Consider the following 17,762-nt stretch of genomic DNA (forward strand, 5'->3'; position numbering starts at 1 on the left):
AAGTGGACTATATGATGATCTTTTACTTTGAAAAGCCAGGTGTTTTTGAACTGAACTCAGAATTTATAATGCTTTTTTCAAGCACTTACTAGAGCAATTGCTCCCATTGGGCAGTCAAATATTCCTCATTAAAGGCTTTTGTTCAAGCTCTGTGATTTCTACTCTAGGAAATGCTTCCTTCCTATTTTGCTCTCCAGGAGACAATGTAATACTCACTTTTCTTGTTGTCTGGCTTCATCAGCTGACAGCTCCTCCAAGGGCAAGGACCATATCTTTTCCTCACTCAATATTTCCAGTGTCAGTCAAACATGGTACCTAACATATAGTAGGTGTTTAAGAAATGTTTGCTAAGTGAGATTATAATGAATGCATGTTGGCAGAAGGCTGTATATGAGCTATGGTGTTATTAGGTTGGTACAAAAGTAATTGCAGTTTGGGGCCGTGAATTTTAAACCATCATAACCAGACTCAAACACATCTTTATTCATCAAAATATGAATCATTACAATCAACACATTTTTGCCAATAAGAAAGGTTTGTTTATTCGCGTATCATAAAAATCCATGCTTCAGGATTCGACAAGCTCTTAGAAAGCATTTTCTGCCTCCTGCTGGTTGTAGAAGCATTTTCCCTGCAAAATGTTGTTGAGATGCTTGAAGAAGTGGTAGTCACTTGGCGAGAGGTCAGGTGAATATGGTGGTTGAAGCAAAACTTTGTAGCCCAGTGCATTCAACTTTTGAAGCATTGGTTGTGGGAGGTGTGGTCAGGCATTGTTGTGGAGAACTGGGCCCTTGCTTTTGACCAATGCTGGCTGCAGGCATTGCCATTTTTGGTACATCTCATTGATTTGCTGAGCATACTTCTCAGATGTAATGATTTTCCTGGGATTCAGAAAGCTGTAGTGGATCAGACTGCCAGACCACCAGACAGTGACCATGATTTTTTTGGTGCCAGTTTGGCTTTGGGAAGTGCTTTGGAGCTTCTTCTCAGTCCTGCCTCTGAGCTGGTCATCACTGGTTGTAATATACAATCCACTTTTCATTGTATGTAACAATTTTGATTGGAAAATGTTTCATTGTTGTTACATTGAATAAGAGAATATGACACTTCAAAATGACAACTTCTTTTTGATTTGCTGTCAACTCACGAGGCACCCACTTACACAGCTTTTCCACCTTTCCAATTTGTTTCAAATGCCAAATAACCATGGAATAGTCGGCATTGAGCTCCTGGGCAACTTCTTGTGTAGTTCTAGGAGGATAAGGCTCGATGATGCTCTCAGTTGGTCATTGTCAATGTCTGACGGTCAGCTATGATGCTCCTCATCTTCAGGGATCTCATTTCCTTTACAAAACTTCTTGAATCACCACTGCACTGTATGTTTGGTTGCCGTGCTTGGGCCATCAAATGCATGTTGATGTCGTGTGTTGTCACTGCTGCTTTGTGACTCATTTTGAACTGGAATAAAAAAATGCTTGAATTTGCTTTTGTCTAACATCATTTCTATAGTCTAAAATACATATAAAATAAATAGCAAGTAGTAAGACATTAGCAAAAAACATAAAGCAAGAAATGCATATTAAAACGATGTATAACATAACCACATTTATTTAAGGATGTATTCCACTATCAAATGGCAAATTTCAACAACACAAAACCACAGTTACTTTTGTAACTTATACATAGAGAACAGCCTAGTATAGAGAACACACATGTATTATTATATAAATTATGGAATTGGAATTATATTTTATCTCTACTACTTTTATTGGTTTGGAATCATAGTTTTGATCTGTATAAGTCTTTAGTCTATGAACCTTTTGACTTTTAACAAGAAAAACTAGGGCTTGCCAGGTGGTAGTTAGTGGTAATGAAGGTTTCTCAGCTCTTAGCTGAGAAATGCAAAACTACAATTACTTTTGCACCAACCTAATATTTATTTCATCAGCTCAAATGCACACTTGTGTCTCCAATAGGAAACAACCTGATTTGGACTTTACCTAAGTAAGCAATGAATGTCTATTATGTTAAGCCACTGAAATTATGGGGTTTATCTATCACACAGGCTTCTGTTCCTCTAATACATCTGTTTGTTAACCTACAATAATCTTCTCCAAACCAAAACTTTACCAAGAGTCAGGCCTCTCCGTGTATACTCAGCTTCACTCAGAACTGTTTTGCAGATCCCCTCTGCTCTGGCCGCATTGTGAGGTAGACACACATCTGCTTAGTGCTTTGAGAACTCACCACCATCGTTCTCACTCCTTTGCTTTTACTCATAATATTCGTGTTGCTTGAAATGTTGATTCTCTCACTTCTTACCTGTCTACTTTCCTCATTATCTTGCTTAGGCTAATCACTGTGTTGTGCCTTTTCTGATAGTTTTAGGCCCATGGACAGTCTTCCTCTAGCATGACAATTCTGGCCTGCACAATTCAGCTTATGACTATACTCTCTATGATTTATATGACTTATGATTTATACTATCTATAAATCAGCTTTGCTCTGATTTGTTTCTTAGTCTGGACTCACCCACTTGATTCCAAGATCGTTAAGGACAGGCATCAATCTTGAGGGAGCATCACGAGGTCTAACATGGTCCTAAACAAATGGTAGTCATTCAGTGTTTTGTGATTCACTTGCTCCATTGATAGCAACCTCACATATTATTTAATTTGAATCTCTGTGCCTTCAGGTGTACTTAAACCACAGAATTTTCAACAGGGTTCTGTCAGAGTTTAGACTAGTTTCACTTGCTTTGTTCTCAAGCCAATGCAGCAACATGTTGACCCTTCTTTGAATAAAACCAAGTCATCTTCATGGTGTAAATCTCAGAGAAGAAGGAAAGTATCAGAGATATGAATGAGGATGGTGGCTAGGAAGGGATGAGAGAGTTGTTCCTTTCCTGTTGTTTTCTTAGCCAGCAAGGCATCCGTTGGGCTTCCCTAGTGGCTTAGATGGTAAAGAATCAGCCTGCAAAGCAGGAGACCCTGGGTTGGGAAGATCCCTTGAAGAAGGATATGGCAACCCACTCCAGTATTCTTGCCTGGAGAATTCCATGCATAGAGGAGCCTGGCGGGCTACGGTCCATGGGGTTGCAGAGTCAGACATAACTGAGTGACTAACACTTGTCCTTGTTGGCATCCCTTAAGAGGTATGCAGATCCCTATTAAAAAATAGGGATTTGTGTGAGTAAAGAATATAGAAACTTTAAAGCAGTTTCAGTATAGCAATTACATTAAGGGCTTTTGCTAAATCTTCAGAGGAATGTAAATCATTTTTAAAAACTGTTGGAAAATAACTTTTTAAAAAAGTTTTAATTTAAATAAAAAGGCTTAATTTAAATACAAGTTGCATGTTTGAAGGATATTGACATCACAAAATACCTTCAATAAAATTGATACTGATGATTTTTGTTGTCACTCCCCAGCCAATTCTAGATATTCCAGATTTTGTTTTAAACTTTTTAATATTTGCTTTCAAAATTATGATTCTTTCCCCATAGGTTTACTATATTAAGTTCAAACAAGAAGTCATTAAGCTTCTTGAATGGGCCCTAAACTATGAAAAATTGAACAATAGCGGGAAGAAATTGAGAGTCCAGTAAACATTTTGCCTTAAATGAAAAGATGGTTCCAAAGTATCTAGCTTGAAAAGAATGATAGTAAAAGTGACAGAAATCAGATACACAGAACAGAATTTAATGAGAGAAAAAAAATTATCTCAGTTTCTGGATAAATGGTTGTTACAGAATATCTCACTGCAGATATCTGACAGCAGTTTAAAGTATCAATTGGGAACACAGTTAAGAATTAGGAGTGAATATGCCAATTTAATAGGCATCTGCATTCTGTCTAAGGCATTGTAAGAGAGCAAAATTTGCCACCTCAAAATATGTCTCTTTGTCATGAGAATTGTTTTAGGCTGATTATTTTTAATGCCGAAAAGACTCAGGAGGAATCTCTGATCTTCCGCATAACTGCCTAAAATAATTTAGGTAGAGAACCTATTCTAGGAAGAGAGCTATCACCACAGATAATAAGGTATAATATGAACTAGGGGTGATCCACTAGGAGGAACCTAGCAGAGTCAATTTGTTACAATTCTTCTCTGTGTCCAGTTGTTTCTGTATGGCCAGCAGACGTTCTTTACCAAACATTTGCTCATTTCATCTTCCTGTGAATTGCTTTCTTTCCCTTTGAAGTCCCAGACCCCACTCCTTACTTTTTAGCTCAGAATAGCAAATACACTCCAACTGCCTGACTGTTTGAGCTTGTAGTCCGTGGAGTTCTCCATACATAATTAATTTTTTTTCTCCTGTTGTGATAAGTCACTTCAGTCGTGTCCGACTCTTTGCGACCCAGTGAACTATTGCCTGCCAGGCTCCTCTGTTCACGGGATTCTCCAGGCAAAAATACTGGATAAGTAGGGTTGCCATGCCCTCCCCAGGGTATCTTCCTGACTCAGGGGTCAAACTCATGTCTCTTATGTCTCCTGCATTGGCAGGCAGGTTCGTTACTACTAACTACCACCTGGCCAGCCCTAGTTTTTCTTGTTACTCTGTCTCAAACATCATTTTAGTTACTTGACCAGCCCAAAGGACCAAGAGGGGAAGAGGAAATTGTTTCCTTCCCAACCAGTTTCATCTTTTGAGATTTTATTATTTTCTTTCTACTGTGCTGGATTACACTTTTGTGGCTGTATGGCCCATGAGGGGTTGAGGACAGGGAGAGAGGAAAGAGGAGATTTCTGTTTGTTGCTGCTACTCTTCTAAGGATCAGAAACAATAGGGAGTGAAAGCACCCCTGCTGAGGTGCTTGAGAAGGACAAGCCCCCTGATGAGTAGTTGTGCCAAGAGAAGCCTTGTGGTAACATGAACTCTCTCTCCTTGTTAAATAGTGTCTGACGTTGACACCCTAGTCTGATTTTATCACAGCTAGCTCAAAATCCAGAGTTCTTTTATGAGCTATGTGAAAAGCCACTAAAAGCATTCTCTGATGATACAGTCAGTTGTCCAAAGAACATCTGACCTTTAACCAAGTACTGTATGAGGGGGGAAATTTCTGGTATGTTGTTGAATGGACAAGAGAAACATGTTTCTCTCTTTAAATGTGCTTTAGATGACACTGAGTAGGTTTAGAGAGATTTATAACAAAATGGGATTGGTATGACAGTAGAATTCCTTAACTCACTCTTTTATGTCTCTCAGTAGAATCTTTATGTAATAAAATATCAGATTATGGGCTCAGCACAATCATATTTAAAACATGATCCTGTGTACAAGAGCATCTCATCATTTAGAAGGATTCTTTGGTTTAATACTGCTTGATACAAATTTAACTTGCTTTGGTGCTCAAGGTTTACAGTAAGTGTAGTTAACACTCCTTTGTGCTTGCCACACAAAACTTCCAATGGAAACCAGTCAACACAGATTTCATTAATCTTCTAAACATTGGGCAGAGACATTTAAATGAAAAGAATGAACATCCTTCCTCAAATGCACATCTCCCCTGGGTTTGTTTATCTCTGAGTAGGCACATGTGATGACAACAGCGTGTCACTGTGGGGCTTCCCGAGTGAAGGGTTGTAGCTCTTTGCACAGAACAGAGTGCACTGTGCTCTTGCGAGCTCCCGCCTTGTTGCATTGTCATCTGTGTGACTTTGATTGTGGCATCTTCCTTTCGAGGGTGCCGAGAGTTACTTCTTGCCTAAAAAGAACCGTGGTTGGTTTAAAAACAAAGCAGGTCTTAATCCACATGCTTTTTATTTGTTTGATCCTTGCCTTATACTACTAACCGTTCTCTCAAGAAAAATTTCAAACACCTCAAGTACACTTTACCTGTGCCTCAATATATAACTCCTTGCTGCTGCTGCTAAGTCGCTTCAGTTGTATCCGACTCTGTGCGACCCCAAAGACGGCAGCCCACCAGGCTCCCTTGTCCCTGGGATTCTCCAGGCAAGAACACTGGAGTGGGTTGCCATTTCCTTCTCCAATGCATGAAAGTGAAAAGTGAAAGTGAAGTTGCTCAGTCGTGTCCGACGCTTAGCGACCCATGGACTGCAGCCTACCAGACTCCTCCATCCATGGGATTTTCCAGGCAAGAGTACTGGAGTGGGGTGCCATTGCCTTCTCCGATATAACTCCTTAGTGAGTTCTAAACTTGCCACAGAACAACAAAAGCATAAATCCCAAACTGAATACAAGCAAGTAAGTCTCAAACTTTTAAAGGCTGATGGCAGTCTGTTTTAGGAGATTATGTTGAAGATTGTGAACTATGAGTAAAATTCCTCACGTTTGGTTTTGTATTGGTGATAGCATAATGTAAGTACAAAGATGGTGATCCACATTAGAGTGCCGGCTCCTGTTCCAATATTCTACATAGGTCTCCATTTGACTTCTAATACTAATATGCATTTAATAGGATATAAAAGTTAAATGGGGAAAAGACTTATACAAGTTCTTATACAAGTTCTTCCTTTGCATTTAAGATTACATTTGGATCAAAAGTAGAGTGATGAAAAATCTTTTCAGTAAGTCTCCTAAAGCTTTTCTTTCTACTCTTGTTTTCACCTGTGTAAGAGGAATATGCTAATAACCAATACCATGGTTAATGTGTAGTAGCTAAGAAATGACACTCAGCACACAATATATATTATTGTAGAAAGAATAATATACCCTTCCCCTCCAAGATGTCCACCTCCTTATCCTTGTAACCTTGGAATATGTTACCAAAATAACTGAAGGGACTTTGCAGAGACAAATACATTCAAGGATCTTGAATGGAAATTGACCTTGGTTTTCCAGGTGGGACCAATCCAATCACTTGGATCCTTAAAAGCAGAGAAACTTCCCCAGCTGTGGTCAGTGAGATAGGAGGAGAGTCTCAGTCATAAGTTGGGAATTCCATCTCTGTTTCCCTGACTTTAAAAATAGAAAGAAGCCTGGAACTAGAGAATGTGAACAGGCTACAGAAGCTAGAAACAAATGGCATATTGGTGAGTTGAAAGTGAATCAGTTACTTCCCTAATATTAAAATGTACAGCAAATTCTTGGGTTACTTGCTTAAAATGAGTATCTCCAGGCTCGGTCTCATGCATTCTGATTATTTATAGCTGGTCCAGGGCCCTAAAGTCTGAAATTCAACTACATTTAGATGGCAATGTAAAGGTCACTCTAACTTGATTTTATTAGAAGTGAGTTGCCATATTTAACATGTAGTTTAAGTCTCCCCCTCCCACCCCACCCAATATTTGCATTCTAGAATCAGGGAAAAGTAACACACATTCAAAATGGTACTTACTCCCGACTCCATCCAAGTTAGCCTGCCTGATGGTTTCTCTCTCGAAAATTAACCTCAATTTTTGAAAACCGAACCAGAGTACATGACCAGAAAGCTCAGGAACGTCCCCTTTCACAACACTTGTTACACGTTTGTTTAATATGTTTTCCATGCTAGACTGTAAATTCCATTGGGGCAGACAGTATGGGTACCTTATTCCCATCAACAGCTCCACCAGCTAGCAAAATGCCATCTTTAGTCCAGAAGTCCTGTAACCAAAAATGGGTTCCAGTTGCTTGCTACTCAAATGTCAATAAAGAGCCCAGGTTAGTGGAAAGGATAGTTTGCTTTATTTTAGATGCCAGCAACCAAGCCGAGAGGGCAGACTCCTGTGCAAAGGCTGACTCCCCCACCCCAGTCTGGGGACAAGAGTTTTTATAGGCAGAGAGGGGGCCTACATGTAGAAACAGTACAATCAGCTCTGACAGTCACCATTAATGTCTTCGTAAAATTATTTGTTCTTGTATATACATTTGTCTATTTGCCATTTATTTATTGAATAACTTATTTATAGCTGCATAGACTCATAAATATTTATACTTTCGTTTATAATCCAATACTACTTTATTTTGTTGGTAAAATTGTTCTAACTTTAGCCCTTGGGAGATCTTTCAGTTCATGCCCATATCCCCTTCATGTCCCCACACTACTGTGTGCTTTATTTTTATCTGTTTTTTCTTTTGAGTTTTCCTTACTTTCTGGCCCTACAAGATGTTCTAGATTAATCTTGCATATCCAGCCCCAATCCTAATATCTGTGTGTGTGTGTACGTGTGTGTGTGTGTGTGTGTGTGTGTGTGTGTGTTTTCCCCAAGAAGTTCTGATTAGTCTTATTGGTGAATGGTATTATAAACTAGGATATGAGTGTTACATGAGTTAATTGCTTCCACTGGCAAAGTAAAGCAATGACTAATTTGAGTATATATGTTTGTTCAGTTGCAGAGTCGTGTCCGACTCTTTTGCGACCCCATGGACTGTAGCCCTCCAGGCTCTTCTGTCCATGGGATTTCCCAGGCAAGAACATGGGAATGAGTTGCCATATTCTTCTCCAGGGAGTCTTCCTGACCCAGGGTGCCTGCCTATACACTTTTTATATGTAATCATATTTTTGATAATAATCTGAAAATAACTTCACATGACTGTCTCCAACTCTAATCCATTACAACACAGATCTTGTTCTCCTCCCCTTGCTGTGTGTTACCTCTTACCCCAACAGTGAGAGAACCGGCTTCCGTCTCCATTAAGATGTAAGTAGTTGTTCAGTTCCATACACATGTAGAGTGGTTTCAGAGTTGTTAACATATTACCCCTGTGAGAAACAACTTTATGAACTAGAGTACAGTGCTTATGTACAGATCCTTTTGACTTTAGGGATCTTATTTATTTCCCAAGTTACTCAGGTTAGCACCTATTTCCCCAACTCTGTTCAGTGAAGTGGCTTCATCCATTTGTAATACTGTTGGATTTTTTTGGTCAACATTCTCTATTTGACCTTGAGATTCTGTGACTCCTTGAATGATTTTTATTTTTTTTTAACTCAAGTATATTTATTTCAGGTGTACAACACAGTGAATTGATACTTTTATAGATTATGCATCATACAAAACGGTTAATATTATTGACTATTTTCCCCATATTGTACATTATATCCCTTTGATTTTACAGTTGGTAGTTTGTACTTCTTAATTCCCTTCACATATTTTTCCCATCCCCTTACACCCCTCCCCGCTCTGATAACCATGTTTGTTCTCTGTGTCTGGCTTTGTTTATCTAGTTTTGTTTATTAGTTTGTTTTGGCTTTTAAATTCTGCATATAAATGATATCATGCAGTAATTGTCTTTGTGTTGTCACAAATGGCAAGATTTATCCTATTTTATGACTGAGTAATATACTGTGTTGTGAATACATTTACCACATCTTCTTAGTCTTGGACACTTAAGAGGCTTCCATATCTTGGCTCTGTTATAGAACAGAGTGTGTATATCTTTTCCGACTTTGTTCAGGTATATACCCCGGAGTGGAACTGTTCGGTCATAGTTTTAGTTTTGCAGGTAAACGTCATACTGTGTTTCATAGTGGCTTTACCCATTTGCATTCCTATGGAAAGTGCACTGAGGGTCCCTTTTCACAGCTTTGCCAGTGCTTGTTATCTGTCGTCCTTTTGAGGACAGCCATTCTGACAGGTGAAGAGATGCCTCTTTGTGGCTTTTATTTGTGTTTCCCTGATGATTAGTGATGCAGAACATCTTTTCATGTGCCTGTTGGCTGTCTGCATGTCATCTTTGGAGAAATATGTATTCAGGTCCTCTGCCCATTTTTTTTTTAATTGGATCTTTTTTTTTAATAGAGTTCTGTGAGTTCTTTAAATACTTTTGATATTAACCCCCTTCAGACATATCACTTGCAAATATCTTCTCCCATTCAGTAGACTGCCTTTTTGTTTGGTTGATGATTTCCTCTGCTGTGCAAAAGCTTTTTAGTTTGGAGTGTGTTCTCATTTGTTTATATTTGATTTTATTTCCCTTGACTGAGGGGATAAATCCAAAACTATTTTGCTAAGACATGTCAAAGAGTTTACTGCCTAGGTTTACTTGTAGGAGTTTCATGGTTTCAGGTCTTATTTTTAAGTCTTTAATTCACTTTGAGTTTATTTTTTACATATGGTGTGAGAAAGTAGTTCAGTTTGATTATTTTGCATGTTGCTGTCCAGTTGTTTTAACACCGTTTGCTCCATAGATTAATTGACCATATGTGCATGGGTTTATTTCTGGACTCTGTTCTGTTCCATTGATCTCTGTCGGTTTCTAAGCCAGTATCACACTGTTTTGAAGTCCAGAAGCATTTGTTATTGTTTCTCAAGATTGTTTTGGCTATTTGGGATTTTTTTTGTGTGGTTCCATGCAAATTTTAATATTATTGTTCTAGTTTTGTGAAAAATGTTACTGGTATTTTGGTAAGGATTGCATTGAATCTGTAGATTGCTCTGTGTAGTATGGACATTTTAACAACATTTATTCTTCTGATCCATGTTAATCTTTTTTTTTTTTTTTTTTAAACTTTACATAACTGTATTAGTTTTGCCAAATATCAAAATGAATCCGCCACAGGTATACATGTGTTCCCCATCCTGAACCCTCCTCCCTCCTCCCTCCCCATTCCATCCCTCTGGGTCGTCCCAGTGCACCAGCCCCAAGCATCCAGTATCGTGCATCGAACCTGGACTGGCAACTCATTTCATACATGATATTTTACATGTTTCAATGCCATTCTCCCAAATCTTCCCACCCTCTCCCTCTCCCACAGAGTCCATAAGACTGTTCTATACATCAGTGTCTCTTTTGCTGTCTCGTACACAGGGTTATTGTTACCATCTTTCTAAATTCCATATATATGCGTTAGTATACTGTATTGGTGTTTTTCTTTCTGGCTTACTTCACTCTGTATAATAGGCTCCAGTTTCATCCATCTCATTAGAACTGATTCAAATGTATTCTTTTTAATGGCTGAATAATACTCCATTGTGTATATGTACCACAGCTTTCTTATCCATTCATCTGCTGATGGACATCTAGGTTGCTTCCATGTCCTGGCTATTATAAACAGTGCTGCGATGAACATTGGGGTACTCGTGTCTCTTTCCCTTCTGGTTTTCTCAGTGTGTATGCCCAGCAGTGGGATTGCTGGATCATAAGGCATGTCTATTTCCAGTTTTTTAAGGAATCTCCACACTGTTCTCCATAGTGGCTGTACAAGTTTGCATTCCCACCAACAGTGCAAGAGGGTTCCCTTTTCTCCACACCCTCTCCAGCATTTATTACTTGTAGACTTTTGGATCGCAGCCATTCTGACTGGTGTGAAATGGTACCTCATAGTGGTTTTGATTTGCATTTCTCTGATAATGAGTGATGTTGAGCATCTTTTCATGTGTTTGTTAGCCATCTGTATGTCTTCTTTGGAGAAATGTCTATTTAGTTCTTTGGCCCATTTTTTGATTGGGTCATTGATTTTTCTGGAGTTGAGCTGTAGGAGTTGCTTGTATATTCTCGAGATTAGTTGTTTGTCAGTTGCTTCATTTGCTATTATCTTCTCCCATTCTGAAGGCTGTCTTTTCACCTTGCTAATAGTTTCCTTTGATGTGCAGAAGCTTTTAAGGTTAATTAGGTCCCATTTGTTTATTTTTGCTTTTATTTCCAATATTCTGGGAGGTGGGTCATAGAGGATCCTGCTGTGATGTATGTCAGAGAGTGTTTTGCCTATGTTCTCCTCTAGGAGTTTTATAGTTTCTGGTCTTACGTTGAGATCTTTAATCCATTTTGAGTTTATTTTTGTGTATGGTGTTAGAAAGTGTTCTAGTTTCATTCTTTCTTTCCATTTATTTGTGTTGATTTCAGTTTCTTTGTTCAGTGTCTTATAGGTTTCATAGTACATGTCTCATACCTCCTTGGTTAAATTTATTTCTATGTACTTGATCCTTTTTGATTTCATTGTAAATGAGATTGTTTCCTTAATTTACTTCTAATAGCTCATTATCAGTATATAATGAGCAACCAAAAGGCAACCGAATTCTGTATATTAATTTTGCATCTTATAACTTTACTGAACTTGTTTATTGTAACAGTTTTTTGGCGGAATCTTATGGTGTTCTACATAAGAGGATTATGTCATCTGCAAATGGAGATGATTTTACTTAGCCCTTTCTGATTGGGATGCTTTGACTTCTTGCCTAACTGTTCCGGCTAGAAATTATAGTTCTGAGTGGTAAGAATGGGCACCTTATTTTGTTCTGATCTTAAAGGAAAGTTTTCAGCTCTTCACAATTGAGTGTGATGTTGTCTGTGGGCTTGTCATATATGGTCTTTTTTATGTTGAGGTCATACTTTTTATTACTAGTTGGTTGAGTATTTTATCATGAAGGAGTCAAATGTTTTTTTTCTATATCTATTGATAAGATACTTTATTCCTTCACTCTGTGAATGTGATGTATTGCAGTGATTTGTATATACTGAATTGTCCTTGCATCCTAGGGATAAATCCCATTTTGTCATGATGTGTAATTCCCTTAATGTGATGTTACTGTTGAGGCATTTTGCATTTATTTTCCTCAGGAATATTGGCATTGAATTTTCTTCCCTTGTGATTGCTTTCTCTGGCTTTTTTCTGGGTAATGCTGGCTTCATAAAATAAGTTTTATGAACTTTTCCTGCTCTTAAATTTTGGGGAAGAATTTGGTAAAGATTGGTGTTACTCCATCAACAAAATGAAAATGGAACCTGTAGAATGGGATAAAAACTATTTCCAAGCTGTATATCTGGTAAAGAATTAATATCCAAAATATGTAGAAACTCATATAGCTCAATAGCAAAAAAAAAAAAAAAAAAAAAGGGTGGGGGAAGGAAGTAATAAAAATAGGCAAAGGAATTGAACAGTCATTTACCTAACTTACTGAAAACTTATGTACACACAAATACACACTTGAAACCTATATATGAATAGGAGAAAAAGTATTGAATTCCTTTTCTCTCACTCCACTAAAAAAAAGCACACAAAACAAACCTCCACCTTTTACCAGTGCCAAATTGGGACAATATTTCCCAAACTTTCCAGCTCTTAACTCTTGATGTAAGGAAATGTTAATAAATCAGTATTTTAGAAATCTATTTTGAAGCTCAATCTTGTCTTCAAGTATATTTATATAGTAAGTTAAATATTTTGTTTTCCTTCTCAATTTCTTATTTTTAAGTGTCTCACCACATACTCATAAAACTTCCCTTGAAGCTTTCAGTCTTCAAATTATATCTCATGGTTAACACTTAGGTTTATTAAGATTGTAGGGGGAAATGCAGAAAACTTAAGAATAGAAAACAGGTATTTTGAGAAATAGACTTAGGACTAATTTCAGATAACAATGCAGAAAAAAAATCATCTATAAATATTGATTTACATCAGTCTGTTCCTTTTAGCAATTTATTCTAATTGCTTTTCATTTCTAATGCATTTCCTCTTTTTTAAACTTATTTATTTGAATTGGAGGATAATTACTTTACAATATTGTGATAGCCTCTGCCATACATCAACATGAATTGGCCATAGGTATACATCTGTCCCCTCCCTCCTGAACACCCGGCCTACAGCCCTCTCCACCCGCTTCCTCCAGGTTGTCACAGAACACCAGCTCTGGGTTCCCTGCATCATACATCAAACTCCCATTGGCTGTTTTACATGTGGTAATGTATATGTTTCAATGGTATTCTCTCAAATCATCCCACCCTCTCCTCTTCCACTGAGTCCAAAGGTCTGTTCTTTATGTCTGTGTCTCCTTTGCTGCCTTGCATATAGGATCATCAGTCCCATCTTTCCAGATTCTATATATATGTGTTAAAATATGATATTTGTCTTTTTCTTCCTGATGTGCTTCATTCTGTGTAATAGGCTCTAGGTTCATCCATCTTATTAGAACTGACTCAAATACATTCCTTTTTATAGCTGAGTAATATTCCATCGTATATATGTACCACAATTTCCTTATCCATTCATATACTGATGGACATCTAGGTTGCTTCCATGTCCTAACTATTGTAAATAGTGCTGCAATGAACATTGGAGTAGGTGTGTCTTTTTCAAGTAGGGTTTACTCAGCCCAGTAGTGGGATTGCTGGGTTACATGGCAGTTTTATTTCTAGTTTTTTTAAAGGAATCTCCATACTGTTTTCCATAGTGGTTGTATCAGTTTGCATTCCCACCAACAGTGTAAGAGAGTTCCATTTTCTCCACACCCTCTCCAGCATTTATTGTTGATAGACTTGGATGATAGCTATTCGGATTGGTGAGAGATGATACCTCATTGTAGTTTTGATTTGCATTTCTCTAATGAGTGATGTTGAGCATCTTTTCATGTGTTTATTAGCCATCTGTATGTCTTCTTTGGAGAAATGTCAGTTCAGGTCGTCTGCCCACTTTTTGATTGGGTTCTTTGTTTTTCTGGTATTGAGTTGCATGAGCTGCTTGTGTATTTTGGAGATTAATCCTTCCTTTTTCAGTTGTTTCATTTGCTATTATTTTCCACCATTATGAGGGTTGTCTTTTCACCTCACTTATAGTTTCCTTCCTTATGCAAAAGGCTTTAAGTTCAATTAGGTCCCATTTGTTTATTTTTGCTTTTATTTCCATTATTGTAGGAGGTGGGTCATAGACAGCATCTTTCTGTGATTTATGTCAGAGTGTTCTGCCTAGGTTTTCCTCTTAAGAGTTTTATACTTTCTGATCTTAGGTTTAGGTCTTTAATCCATTTTGAGTTTATTTTTGTGTCTGGCTTTCGGAAGTGTTTTAATTTCATTCTTTTACATGTAGTTGACTAGTTTTCTCAGCACCTCTTATTGAAGAGACTGTCTTTTCTCCATTGTATATTTTTGCCTCCTTCATCAGAGATAAGTTGTCCACAGGTGTGTGGATTTATCTCTGAGTTTTCTATCTTGTTTCATTAGTCTAAATTTATGTTTTAGAAGGTTGATTCCTCCAGTTCTGTCCTTTCTCAAGATTGCTTTGGCTATTTGAGGTCTTTTATGTTTCCATGCAAATTGTGAAATTATTAGTTCTAGTTCTGTGAAAATTACTGTTGGTAGTTCAGTAGAGATTGCATTGAATCTAAAAATTACTTGGGGCAGTATAGTCATTTTCACTATATTAATCCTTCCAATCCAAGAACATGGTATATCTCTCCATCTGTTTTTGTCATCTTTGATTTCTTTCATCAGCATCTTATAGTTTTCTGCATACAGGCCTTTTGTCTCTTTAGGTAAATTTATTCCTAAGTATTTTATTCTTTTTGTTGCAGTGGTGAATGGGATTGTTTCCTTAATTTTTCTTTATGATTTTTCATTGTTATTGTATAGGAATGCAAGGAATTTGTGTCTGTTAATTTTATGTCCTGCAACTTTACTATGTTAATTAATTAGCTCTGGTAATTTTCTAGTGGCATCTTTAGGGTTTTCTATGTAGAGAAGCATGTTATCTGCAAACAGTGAGTTTTATTTTTTCTTTCTCAGTCTGGATTCCTTTATTTCTTTTTCTTCTCTGATTGCTATGCCTAGGACTCTCAAAACTATGTTGAATAATAGTGGTGAGAGTAGGCACCCTTGTCTTGTTCCTCAGTTTAGAGGAGCATTTCCTATTTTATGATTGTAATTTATTGTTCTTTTCACATTGGGCACCAGTTCATTGTCACTGCCTTTATTTTTGCCACGTTAAAAACCCATTCCTAAATATGTTTACTCCACATTTACACAAAAGAGGTATTTTTTCACTCCAATTCATTAGAAGAAAAGCTAATTATATGCCTTTTTTAAGGAATACAGATTTTCAACCTACCTCAAGAGGGATGCTATTAACAAAGTATATAAGGGTTTTTTTGGTGTGATTTTTTTTTTCTTTCCAACACTCTCCTTTATCATTCCCTTGTTTCACAAATCTTTTATAGCAAGATTTCAAAGCATCATATAAAACAATGAGAAATCTGTAATAGAGTGTACCTACAAATATTTAAGTTTTATCAGAAAAGTAGGAATGCAGATATGAGACAATTGGTGGAATGAAAAAAGAGTAAATTACTAAGTACAGTTTATACTCCATATGTACTTATCTGAGATGTAAAAGAGTTGATAAGCCTTTAGTCCTTGATTTCAGCAGAACAGATAGGTGATTTCTAAGATCAAGGACTAAAAGATCACAAATTGTTCCACCTTCTAGGTGAACACATATTGAATATCAACTGTGAAAGATACAGTATTTCACCTTAATACTCTAGAAGAAGAATGACAGGTACAAACTTAACAGCCTGTATTATTTGAATGTAAATGTTAATATAAGTCAAAATATGATCAATACACAAGTATAAAGGGCTTGAGGAATTCAAAAGAAGGAGAAAGATAATACCTGATTATGAGCACCACATTGAGTTTTAAAGAGAAGGGGGCACTTGGGATGGACTTGAAAGACTGCAAAGAATTTAACAAGAGGGAATAGAATTAGCAAAAGCTAGAGGTGTACACGGAGAAGGCAATGGCACCCCACTCCAGTGTTCTTACCTGGAAAATCCCATGGATGGAGGAGCCTGGTGGGCTGCAGTCCATGGGGTCGCTAGGAGTCGGACACAACTGAGAGACTTCACTTTCACTTTTCACTTTCATGCATTGGAGAAGGAAATGGCAACCCACTCCAGTGTTCTTGCCTGGAGAATCCCAGGGATGGGGGAGCCTGGTGGGCTGCCATCTCTGGGGTCGCACAGAGTCGGACACGACTGAAGCAACTTAGCAGCAGCAGCAGCAGCAGCAGCAGAGGTGTACAAGGGTAATGAATATTTAAGAAACCTGAAGTAATGCTGCATAGATTTGGGATAGATTATAAGTGAACAGTAAATTAAAATTTTAGCTAGGTTTCTTTTTTCAGAAACCTCTAAATATCAGATCAACTCTTTTAATTCACTAGGCAATAAGAAACCATTGTAGATTTTTGGGAAGATTATTTCAGCAGAGATATTTAAAGCCAATTAGATGGAATATTAAAAACACAATTGGAAATTAAGAAGTCACTGTACTTGACTCTCTAGGTCTGAATTTCAAACCTTAGCACGCGTGAAAATAGCTGTGGAACTATAAACCAGTGATTGAGCACAACCCCTGAGACTATGATTTCATTCCTAAGCTGTGGGGCTCAGGAATCTTTACTCTTAACAACTGCCCCAGGTAATTCTGTACATATTAAAGTCTGAGTGTCTAAGCCACAGACAGGTGAGAACATGACCTTGAGTGTGGCAGGCCTAATAGGGTATAGGTGAGACTGATGTGGTACCCTAGCTGCAAAAACTTGAATTTTTATAGATGACTCAGTTTCAGTTCTGAGGCTCGCTTAACTGAAGCATCAAAAACAATGAGCATTTGTTAAGCTGTACAGTGCTAATTCTCAGAATTGCTTCCTGAAGGTGACTAAAACTGAACGCTGCCTTAACACACATGGTTTGTGGTTGGATCTGACAAGTTGGGACTACATTGAGAGACTTAGAGTGTCATCTGCTTCTTATCTCCTAACTTTGTAAAAGCTTGGTGGGACTGCTGAGAGAGATTGCTGGGAAAACAGGGAGATGAGATTGAGTTCTCCAGGTCAGAGGTAAAATAAATGAGTGAATGATTGAAGAAAAATGGTTGACATTTGAAGAAAGTTTACAGGACAGTAGTTCAAATAGCATGAGGAAAAATATCAACAATGTCTTAGTAACAGATCTTTAAAGATTACAAACAGTTTCAGGAAGTCTTTTTGACTTTATGCCACAACTGGGAACAAAGTAAGCCAAAAACAAAAACCTCTTTGTCTTTCAGGCCTTTTACTTCCTATTCCCAGAAACCTGTCTCTAGTAATGGTTATGCATGGGTG

At 37.6% G+C, this 17,762-nt stretch overlaps 1 protein-coding gene across 11 annotated transcripts in view; it reads left to right on the top strand.

Annotated features, from left to right (window-relative positions):
* The window catches only part of AHR (aryl hydrocarbon receptor), a 513,500-nt gene that overhangs the window by 279,285 nt on the left and 216,453 nt on the right, over window positions 1–17,762 (top strand). For 6 of the 11 annotated variants that reach the window (XR_008717666.1, XR_008717663.1, XR_008717661.1 and 3 more), the window contains exon 8: window positions 6,806–6,996. The exons of the other annotated variants lie outside the window; for them this stretch is intronic. The gene's annotated coding sequence lies outside the window, so the exon portion shown is untranslated. The remainder of the gene's footprint in view (window positions 1–6,805; window positions 6,997–17,762) is intronic. 11 annotated transcript variants of the gene reach the window in all.

Source organism: Bubalus kerabau, chromosome 8 (genome assembly GCF_029407905.1).
Source record: "Bubalus kerabau isolate K-KA32 ecotype Philippines breed swamp buffalo chromosome 8, PCC_UOA_SB_1v2, whole genome shotgun sequence".
NCBI lineage: Eukaryota > Metazoa > Chordata > Mammalia > Artiodactyla > Bovidae > Bubalus > Bubalus kerabau.